The following is an 11395-nucleotide window of genomic DNA, read 5'->3' on the forward strand; positions in this document are numbered from 1 at the left end:
ATGTATAACTATATGTAAGTTTGAGTATCAATGATTGTGTATAAATATTAATGTGAAGATGTCTATATGTATATAGTGTTTGTTCTTATTGGTAAATTAAAGGGGTATTTGGGGAAGGTAAAAATTCCCTTTTTTTTTATTCTTGTGGCTAGGATTCTTTTCTTATTTTTATAGCTAAACTAATGTGAAGGAGTAACAAAAGAAAACTAGTACAAAGGAATGATGTGGAAGTAGATGATGATATAGCGGTTGAGGTCAAGGAAGCAAGTCAACAATAATAGTTGGGTGACGAGGATGGTGATGGTTTTCGGTAGATAATAGTATCTAGCAATGATGGATGACAATCAGTGAGGCATGGTGACAACAACAACGAAGAGCAATGGCGGCAGCAACACACCAACATGAGCAAACGATGTGAGGTGATGATAGGTGGCAAGGTCGAGCTTGGAATCCAGCCTTCAACCCATGATTTTGGATAATCAAGGATTGATGTTTGGGGAATTCCCAAACCTAGCCTCCCTCATTGGGGGGTAGAGGGGAATATCGTAAATTGTGATTCTGTCTTTTGTCAAACACTATCTGGTGCACAAGACTTCGGCTTCGGTCAACATAGTGGATTCAACTCTAGTTGTTTGAAGAATTCTTTGTACACTCATAATATTTCACTAGATAGTTGGAATCATGCTCCGAAAATTCCAATCACAACCCTCATAGTGAACTCGATTTGATGGTGCAAAGATTTTTTTGGTTTTGTATTCAAGAATACCTGATTTGAGGAATTTGCTCCAAATTCACATAAGTTTGTGCTTCGAGCTTCGATTTTTGGGCTAAAACTTCTAATGCAATCCTCGTTCAACAAAGGATAATACTAGAAAGTAGATAAAAGAAATTAACTTTATATGGGTATTAAAAAGGAAGAATACATCAAAGGTTGAAAGGTTGATTTCGATACAAACGAGATAACTCTCAACTTTATTACATGGAGTGACTTGAAAGGTGGTAGGTAAAGATAAGAGTTATGAGTAGGAATGGGCTTGGTTTGGTTTGGTTTGTTTGCCTTGAAACCGAACTGAACCAAACCAAACCATTTATATAAAACAAAAACCAAACCATTTATGAACTCTTAGCGATTCAAACTTTTAAAAGATAAACCAAACCATTTAGGGAAAAGTTGAAACCAAATTAAACCATTTAATAAAAAATTTAAACCTAACCATTTAGGTCAAACTAATTAAATATCTAAATAAACAAAAATACATTAAATTAAATAAGCATTAAAGTTAAATTTATTAAATCTATAAAAAATCATTAACTAAACCATTAATTTAATAAATTATTACGCAAAAAAAAAGGTAACAAAAGAAACTTTAAACCAAACCATTTAAACCTATAAACCCATAAATGTGAGTTATAGAACCAAATCGTACTTAAACCAAACCGTTTATTAATAATCCAAACCAAACCAAACCATTAAAATTTTTTGGAACCAATAAAAAGTTAAACTATGGCTTAATGGTTTGGTTATGTTTGTGCAGAAACCAAGCCCATATCTAGTTATGGAGCTTAAGGAGGAGATCCTGGACTTTCCGTTCAGTGAACCAATCGTGATGGCGTTGTCGCCTTTTGTTTTCAATGGCCTTGAATGCCCTCTTGATTTGCAATCTCGAGCTCATGTAAAAAATTCGACAACATCTTGCCTCATACAAAGTTGACCCCTTGCATTGAGCTCTCCTCTCCCTTTTATAGGCCTCTAGAGCTCCACAAACAAATAAAAATAGTATTTTTTTAGCATGCACCTCACTCTTTCCTCCCCTACATAAGCAAAATGCCAATCACCATATCCATCCATTGGCAAATTACTGTTATTTATCCTATTAACATCCATTTGACCTCTCGTAGTTTAGACAAGACTCGAACCCTTGACTTTTCACTCTTAATGAAAGATCTTATTTGGCAATTGGGTATAATTCATCTTTGAAAAGAAAAATCATGTTTTTTTTCCTTGATGGAGCATGCAATTGTTTCCAAAAAACCTTGTCGAGTATAATATATATACATAAGCCAACATTGGGGGAAAGTCCAATCCCTCCCCTCTATATCCTCTTTGAAAATAACACAAAGTCGTTTGCACGTGCATTGATGCTTTGTCTAGAAAGGTTTATCGAATTCGATCGATTCATGCAATTTTTTGCATGATACAATTTTGTCTAACCTTGATAAGCATGGGGGGAACAATACCAGGAAGAAAAGGATGAGTATCAAATAAATGATCCTAAACGAAAAAATATATATTGTTTGCGACTCTTTTGTTGTCTATTAAACCTTTGCCCTATCCCTCAACTTTTCATATATCTTTAGTCTAACTCATTTTTCATGTGTCAAGAAGAAATGCACCCACATCACAACATGACATGTTTTTCGCTCCAAAATCATTCATTACCATGATTGCAAGAAGAAATGCACCCTAATCCAATCTATTCATGTTTAGACTATTCATGTTTATATCTATGTCCTCACCCCCTTTTCCCCAATGGTTGGAGTTGAGAGTAAAAAGCAAGTTGGGGTGGATCATCCGAACATGACACAATGTATGGAACTTGGTTGACAACCGGATTAACACCGAAATTAGACTTCAATATAGGCTAGTAGTCTTCCACTCACACACAAGTTTATCGTGACCTACTCATAAGATACATGAGCTTAGAGCATGCCTACTAAAATATTCTTGAAGAACTCAAGGTTGTATAGAGAATAATTGAAGTATAGACCTCCCAACAAGGAAATCGTGGGATCTAAGGCCACGGCCATGGGACTCCTCATAGCATAATGTGAGTTTGCATTAGATGCACTCCACAAGAGATCAACGTCATGAGATATGCGCTAGAAAGACAATAAAGGTACAATCCATTTATAAAAATAGTAGATTCACACGCCACATGGGGTTTTGCATTGCATTTGTGGACAACCATAATAACCTAGCGTACCTTATATGATGAAACAACTAAGGTGAGATAACAAAAAATTATAGATTAAGTGGGGGATCTTCAAGTTTTTGGTGACTAGAATTCTCAATCGATGGCCACCTTGCCTTTTCTCAATATAGCATCTCACTCCTCTCAATGTTTTGTCCTCCCCAAATGTTTTCTTCTCCCCCTCTAAAACTCTCATCCCAAAATAAATACCTAAACCTAAGTTTCCCTACACTAAAACTCTCAAAACCATAGTAATTACCTCAAAAAACCTAGAAAGTGAAGAAGAAGAAGAAGAAGAAGAATGCACCAAGAAAAGCCTAAAATTCTCTAAGAATGAGCCTCATCAAAACCCTAAAAATCTTCCAAGAAATAGTTGGAGATGAAGATGTCAAAAATAAAGATGAAGATCAAGAATAAAACCTAGAAACTTTCTCTCTCTTTCTCCAACACCATTTTTATAATACAAAGGAAAAGGGAAACTTCATATTTTTTCTCCTCCTACCCCCCACAAGGGGTCAAATCTTTCATTGCTTTTACCTAATTAGATTTTTGTTGTCACAAACTTATGTGCGTATGTGTGCTACTTGAGCGGGACCACCAGGTACTTGAATAGAGAGGATTGATGACTCAAATGCTCATCAATGTCGAATGATCATTAGAGTCGAAAGATTGCCAGACTCGAAGGCACTATAGAGTCGAAAGGTCGTCGAAGTTAAAGACTCTAAAGAGTTAAAGGTAGGGCAAAGTCCAAGGTAGGCCATAGTTGAAGGTGGACTAGAGTTGAAGGCAGGCACACGCCATGGCTTTTTTTTTCCTAAATAATAATAATGATAAAGTCGCAACATGTCATGGACACACCAACGCTAGACTACGACAAAGCACAAATGACAAGGCTACGACCGATAAGGTTATGAATGTGGAACTCGACGTGATGAGGCTAGAAACTCGGGAAGTTGGGCGCGATGAGATGAGGAACGTAAGATGCTAGGAACCAATACAAGAGCATAAAGACAAAGATGTAAATCAACGAGAGAAGATGGGGCTAAACAAGAATACTAGATTGATGTGTCAATGACTGGTGTTGAATCCCTTGAAAAGGACCAAGGAGGTTACAAGTATTTATACTGTGAGTCGAAGTACATTGCATTAGAATATTTTGGAGAATATTGTAGAACCCTCTAGAACCTTCTAGTTCTAGAACTTTCTAAAAACTCCAAGAACTTGAAATAGATAATCTACTAATAATCTACTAAGATATACATAATATGATCATATATTTGGATTTGTTGGTTAGAACACAACACTTGACTATAAATGTCAAGAGGTCAAGAGTTCAAATCTTGACACAACTGTTGTCATGTCTATGACACAACATGTCTTTCTCTTTACACCTTCAATGTACCAATTGACCTTTTTTATAATCCTAGTTTAACTAAATTCTTCCTATGCACACCCCACATCACAACATCATGACATTTTGAATTCCACATGTTTATTGTTTTCACCCTTTTACACCAATCCCACTTTCACAACAAATGTCATTTGTTTCACAAGATAAACACACAATTACACTGGCTAGCACATAATCGAGACTTGTCTATTGGAAGCTATGCTAAGAAGATAACCATCAACAAAACATGGGACAAACTTTGGAAGTCAATGTGAGGGACTTTTTTGAACCTTAAGCATATATTCAACAACCCTTTCCATGGCCATGATCTCAATTGAAATCGATCCCTTCTCAAGGAGGATGTAGGGCGTTTGTTTCTTAACTTGTAGAAACTTTGTAAGAAAATGTTTTTGGACATTTTCAAACTCTTTCCATGTAGATTTAGGGATGCTACCACCCCATACTTCCACACCATAGAGAAGAAACAGTGTCACCAAAGTGTCGAAAAGATATTTCTTGAGGACCCAACACTTAATACCTCCAAGATTGCATGTGTTCTCAAACGCATAATATGCTCTCTTACCCGCCTCTACGTGGCGTGTAGCACATTCATTCCATCTATGATTTGAAGGAACTTCAAGGCCACGATATTTGAAGCTTTCCACACATTCAAGTGGCTCATTGTTGTACATACTGCATGGTTTATCTTTCTTTTGGCTCTTCACAAGCATAATCTTTGTTTTAGAGCTATTGACACTTAATTTAGTGTGCATGCAATTTTTTTCCAATGCCATAAGCTTTTGTGCATCTCCTAAAGTATTTGCAAAAAGCACTACATCATCCGCATATAACAAAAGCATAATCACAACATTCCCTATGGCAACTTCTTCAACACATTCTTCCTTTACAAACATGGTAACCATTTCTTCCAATTCATCAATGCGTAGACCAAATAATGTTGGTGAGAGTGGGCATCCTTGCTTAACACCAATAGTGTTATTGAAAAAATCTAGAAGTCTATCTCTTATACACACACAACATATAACCTTCTCATATATTCGGGAAATTGCAAGCATATATTCACTTGGCACCTCAAGTTCTTCCATTCGCCTCCAACGATGCTCACGAGGTACCATATCAAAAGCTTTCTTGAAGTCTACAAAGCAATAATATAAACCTTTACCCCTAAGGCTCCTTTCCTCCATTAATACTCGAAGGGTGACACGGTGATCAATGGTGCTATGCTGTTTTCGAAAGCCAGCTTGTCCATAAGCTCTCTTACCATTTTATCAGCCCATACACTTATCTTTGATTCTAGTATACATCCAAATAGTTTTGCCATTAATGAGCCAACCATAATGGTTTGATAGTTGTTTACATTATTTATATCTCCACATTTATGTAATGGTTTGATCCAATTTGTAGTCCAATGATACGGCATACCATGTTGCAATGCATCATTAAATATCGCTTATCCATACATGTGTTTCCTTTTCCGTCCATGTGAGCATTTCAACCTTTATACATTGAAGATCGCTTGCCTTTCGGGAGGCCAATTTCTTAAGTCCTATGCATATATCTTCAATTGTAAAGAAGGGAGACATATGTGAAAGAGAACCATAACACATCATCTTTTTGGCAAGAGATTCATATAAATTCTTACAATACATAGACAAGTCGTGAAGAGTTAAGTCACCATTACTCTGAACATGTGCCCCCTTTAGATTTCCCCAAAATTTACCACATGCATGTGCTTTCTCATGCATTTGGAGAAATTGTTGAGTAACTTCCCATATTCTTCTCTTTCTTTGAATAAGCCATTGATACTCATGCAAATGCTTTTGGTAATTTTCTTTATCCTTAACTACATCCAAAACCATAAGGCACCTTCGAGCTTCACGACATTCTTTGTCAAACCATTTTTTCCTAAATTTCTTGGTGCATTTCCAAGATATGCGGTTGGTCGAAAAAAATTTGTTTGTACGAGAGAGAATGACTTTCTTAAAAGCTTCCCATTTGCATTCTAGTGTGGCACCATGTTGTATCTTTGTTAGTTGTGTGTGGAATAGTACTAAAGATAGATATAGAATTAGTACTTAGAAGGAAAATATTAAGAGGAAGGGAGTGTGTGGTTTAATGGTAAGGGTTGAACTCATGTAACACAAGGTTATGGGTTCAAATCTTTTGGAGCACCATGCCATATCATGACACTATCCCCCCCTTTAAACGATGAGGGTTACGAGTCATCTTTGATTGAGGACCTGGTTTGTCCCGATATTGACGATGGAAGTTGTCAAGAAGACCTTGAGCATTCGCCAAATTCTTCATTGCTTCCCAAGTACGCTTGCTTGGACTATATCCTAGCCAATCGACCAAATAATAGAGCTTGTTGCGAACCATCTTGGAATCGTGGATAGCAGCAACCTTGTACTTGGGTCTATTTTCAAGTTTGATCGAGGGTGGAGGTGGTGTAATACGATCAGGGATAGTGTTGTCTTGATAGAGTTCTAGAAGAGAACTATAAAACATCAGATGTATCACAGAGGTAGATCAAGGCGAAAAGTGACATCATTAAATTTGTCGTTAATTTGGAAAGGACCTAACCATCGATAATCTAGTTTGTCACACGGTCGAGTAGTCTTGATGTGCCGTCGTAATAGCCATACACGATCTCCAATATGGAAAGAGGATGGAGCTGATGATGATCCGCATAATCCTTCTGTGTTTGTTGGGCACAATGTAGATGGGTAGATAGTTCTGCTTGAATTCATCGTAGCCGCTCCAAATGATCCTCTGCACTAGGATTCGTGGGTAACTCAGGAGTTTCTAACACACACCAATGAGGATGATAGACGGTATTAAGCATTGTCGTGAAGGATTCCGGCCATAAAGAGAAACGAGGCCAAGCGCGTGTGAACAGGTGTGTGCACCGATACACACGAACCAAGAAACATGTACAAACATAATGTAAATAGCATAGGACTGGTAAGTACTAGGTAGTAGGAATTAAAGGGTACTTTAAAGGCCCATACGCATAGAGAGGATGCGAGGAATTTGATGTGAAGAAATCAAAAGAGGGAGTCTGTGACACCGATCACGATGTAACGGTCTCCCCTTGTGCTATAAAAAGGGAGACTTGAGCCTGTTTTAGGGAGAACGAAGTGTTATCGGTTTGAGTGTTGAGCTCGATCTCTCTCTCTCTCTCTCTCGCTCTCTGTTTTTGTCCCATGTTGATCTGGGAATAAGGTGAAGCCTTTGCTCGCGCAGGTAGCCCATGAGCTCCCAACCAGAGGTTCATCATTTTGTGTGCGTCTATGGTCGTTGAAGTTTGAAGCTCCATTAACAACTGAGTTCGGTTGTATTCTTTTCGTTCTCTTATTTAATCAATTTGTCTTCGCTTTGTCCGATTGCTCTGTGTGTGTTGAGAACGCATCCTCGTCTCGCGACCGTTGTCGCTCACGTTTGGCTCGAACCTTGTGCCGTGTGCTCGCTGCTGTCAGCCGAACGAACTTCCTACTCCCTCGGGCTGCTTGGTTCGAGACCCCCGTGGTCGTGCCCGTTTCAACATGTACTCGTGGAAATCCGCGACATATTTGGTGAACCTAACGTGAAAGGGACAATAGAGGAGTCCAAAAATGAGGGGAAGCGAACTCGCTGAAGCGATGGCGGTGGCTGTTGACCGCCTGGTTAACGCTCGAGAGAGTGCTAGTGGCCTCGACAGGGCCATGGAAACAGTAGTCGGCATGGCAGGCCGATTCAATGGAAAGAACGTCATGAACTACCTGGATCCTTTCAAGGTCGAGACGCTAATGAGAGATGTTTCGGATGATAGACGGTTGTCTGCGTTCCCACGGGTAGTTACGCCGAGCATCCACGCAGAGGTGCTCGACATGCAGGCCGACTACAGAAGTTGGCAAGAGTTCGAGGAGTGGCTCCTTGAAAGATACAGTTTCGATGACTCGCTCTGTTGAAGACAAGGCCGTCAATGCGGAAGATCAAGTAGCATTCGATTGGGGTTGAGTACCTGCGTATGACAGTTTTTCAAGATCGTGCACAGAGATAGAGAGAGAGAGAGAGAGGAGGCACACAAGACTTTTCTATTCAATAGAAACAATAATACAACCAACCTTACAAAAAGGTTATTAGGTCACTTTATATAGTGACCGACTTAGGGCAACTACCATTTATGCTAATTACACAAATGGCCCAAACTTGAGCTATACAAAGGGATAGTGTGAATACTTCCATTATACACTTGTATTCGACACTCCCCTGTAATGGGCGTATACATGGGTTATCTAAGATTACAGGTATAAACCTAGGTTCTCGGACATATCAGTTTTTGTTCGAGTCGGCAGGGTCCGAAGGCAGAAGACCGAACTGGTCGGGTCGGAAGAGTTGAAGCCGATCATTAAGGAACTGATGTCGGTTGTTCGAAACCATCCTGCGCTGTGTCCGGCTCTAACCGGACTGGTTTGTCGTTACGCCCATCTGATGCCGAAGGGACCGAAAGCGGTCTGCCGAAAGACACTTGGTCATTCCATCTGCAACATTGTCGGTTGTGGATATTTTCTCTAGACCGATTTTCCCTGAAATGACGCAGTCCCGAACGAAGTGATATCGAACGTCGATATGTTTGGAGGCGTTGTGGTGAACCGGATTTTTCGACAAGGCAACAGCACCTTGACTGTCGCTATAGACAACTGGGGCCGAGTCATGGTCGACTTGTCGAAACGTGTGCGCCAGCCGGCCGAGCCACAAAGCTTCTTTTGCAGCGTCGGACGCAGCTACATATTCTGCTTCGGTCGTTGAGGTCGCTGTGCACTCCTGAAGTTTCGACTTCCACGAAATTGCTCCATTGCCGAATTTGAAGCAGTATCCAGTTGTTGATTTCCGACTGTCTATACAGCCGGCGAAGTCCGAGTCGGTGTAACCGACTACGCCTGAGGTTGAGTTCGGACCGAAAAGAATGCCGTGGTCTTTTGTGCCAGCCAGATATTTGAACACATGCTTGACTGCGTTCCAATGCGATCGGCCAGGATTGTGCATAAATCTGGTAACGACTCCTACGGCATGAGAAATATCAGGCCGTGTCGCGACCATCAGGTACATGAGGGAGCCGACTGCCGGTGCATACGGTACCGACTTCATATCTTCCCCCTCCGGACCGGATGTCGGGCAGTCCCGCTGAGAGAGCCGAAGATTCATGGGGAGCGGGGTTGAAGCAGATTTGGCTGATTGCATGTTGAAGCGTTCCAAGACACGTCCGATATAGTCGGTCTGAGACAAAAGAAGATGTCGTTTATCGCGATGCCGACTAATCTTCATGCCAAGTATGTGTCGTGCCGGACCGAGGTCCTTCATGGCAAACTTCAACCGCAATTGCCGAATGAGATCGGCAAGTTCGCCCGCGTGGCGTCCAGAAATTAGCATGTCGTCCACGTAAATGATGAGGAAGATGGGTGATCCATCTTGAGCTGTGTTGGTAAAAAGACAATGGTCCTCATCGCTTTTTGAGAAGCCGATCGATTGGATGAAGTCGTCGAACTTCTTGTACCATTGTCGCGGTGCCTGTTTGAGGCCGTATAGACTCTTCCTGAGTCGGCAGACTAGATGTTCTTGGCCAGTTGCCACGAAGCCTTTTGGCTGCTCCATATAAATTTCCTCTTCAAGATCACCATGGAGGAAGGCTGTTTTGACATCTAGCTGAATCAGCTCCAATTTGTCGGCTGCCACTACGCCGAGTAGAAAACGAAGGGTTGTCATTTTCACCACTGGTGAAAAAATCTCGTCGAAGTCGACGCCATATTCTTGTCGGAAGCCCTTCGCAACTAATCTGGCCTTGTACTTTGGGGTGGTCGAATCAGACGTCTCTTTTAGTCGATAGACCCACTTGCAAGGAAGAGCACGTCGATTCTTAGGTAATTCGACCAGATCCCAAGTCTTGTTTGCCCGAATGGAGTGCATTTCCGACTCCATCGCCAGATGCCAGGTGGCTGAATCGACAGATGTCGATGCTTCTTCGTAAGACGTCGGTTCGCCGGCGTCGGTGAAGAAAATTCCAGGAGAATACCTCTCCGGAGGTTGCGACAGTCTTTCGGATCGTCGAGGTATGATTGGACTGGTCGTATCGGGTATCGAGGTCGGATGGTCCGAAAGCGAATTATTCTGCTGTGCCGAGTCAGAGTTGTCCGAGTCGGTAGTGTAAGGTTCAGCTACCCGTGAAGCTGACCGTGTGTTGAGAGCGGGGCTTTCTTGAAGGGTCGGCACATCGGAAAATGTTACCCTTCGGACTTCGATCGGTGTTTCGACTGATGGATTCATAGCCGACTCGTTGAACACAACGTCCGAACTTCGAACGATTTGTCTGCGTTCGGGGTCCCAGAGTCGGTATCCCATTTCGCCGTCTGATCCATATCCAAGGAAAATGCATTTCCTGGACCGAGGTGCAAGTTTTCGGCGATCATCTTTCGGAATAAGGGCGTACGCCTCGCATCCGAAGATCCTCAGCTTGTCGTAATTCAGCTTACTGCCGATCCATAGTTCCTGAGGAATTTGAAGTCCTAGAGGTCTGCTTGGCGACATATTGATTATGTGTACTGCCGTGAGTAGAGCCTCTGCCCAGAAGCCATCCGACAGTCTGGAGTGTTGGAGCATGGAAACTATCCGTTCTTGGATTGTCCGATTCATGCGTTCTGCAATCCCGTTTTGCTCCGGACTGTGTGGTGCCGTAAATTCACGTCGGATGCCGCGTTGTCGGCAGAATTTGACGAATTCTTCTGATTTGAACTCTCCCCCATTGTCGGTCCGAAAGCATTTCAGTTTTCGGTCAGTTTGATTTTCTACCATAGTGAGCCAATCGGAGAAGATCGAGAAGACACGATCTTTGGTGCGAATTGGATAAGCCCACACCTTTCGAGTCGAATCGTCAATAAAACTGACGAAGTAAGAGGCACCACCGAGAGACTGATGCGGCATTGGGCCACAGACGTCCGAGTGGACTAAATCGAGAGGTCTCGTTTCTCTTGGTGCT

This window comes from Azolla caroliniana, unplaced genomic scaffold, assembly GCF_043228905.1.
Source record: "Azolla caroliniana isolate FFs.n. ecotype wild unplaced genomic scaffold, voAzoCaro1.0.p SCAF_7, whole genome shotgun sequence".
Taxonomy (NCBI): domain Eukaryota; kingdom Viridiplantae; phylum Streptophyta; class Polypodiopsida; order Salviniales; family Salviniaceae; genus Azolla; species Azolla caroliniana.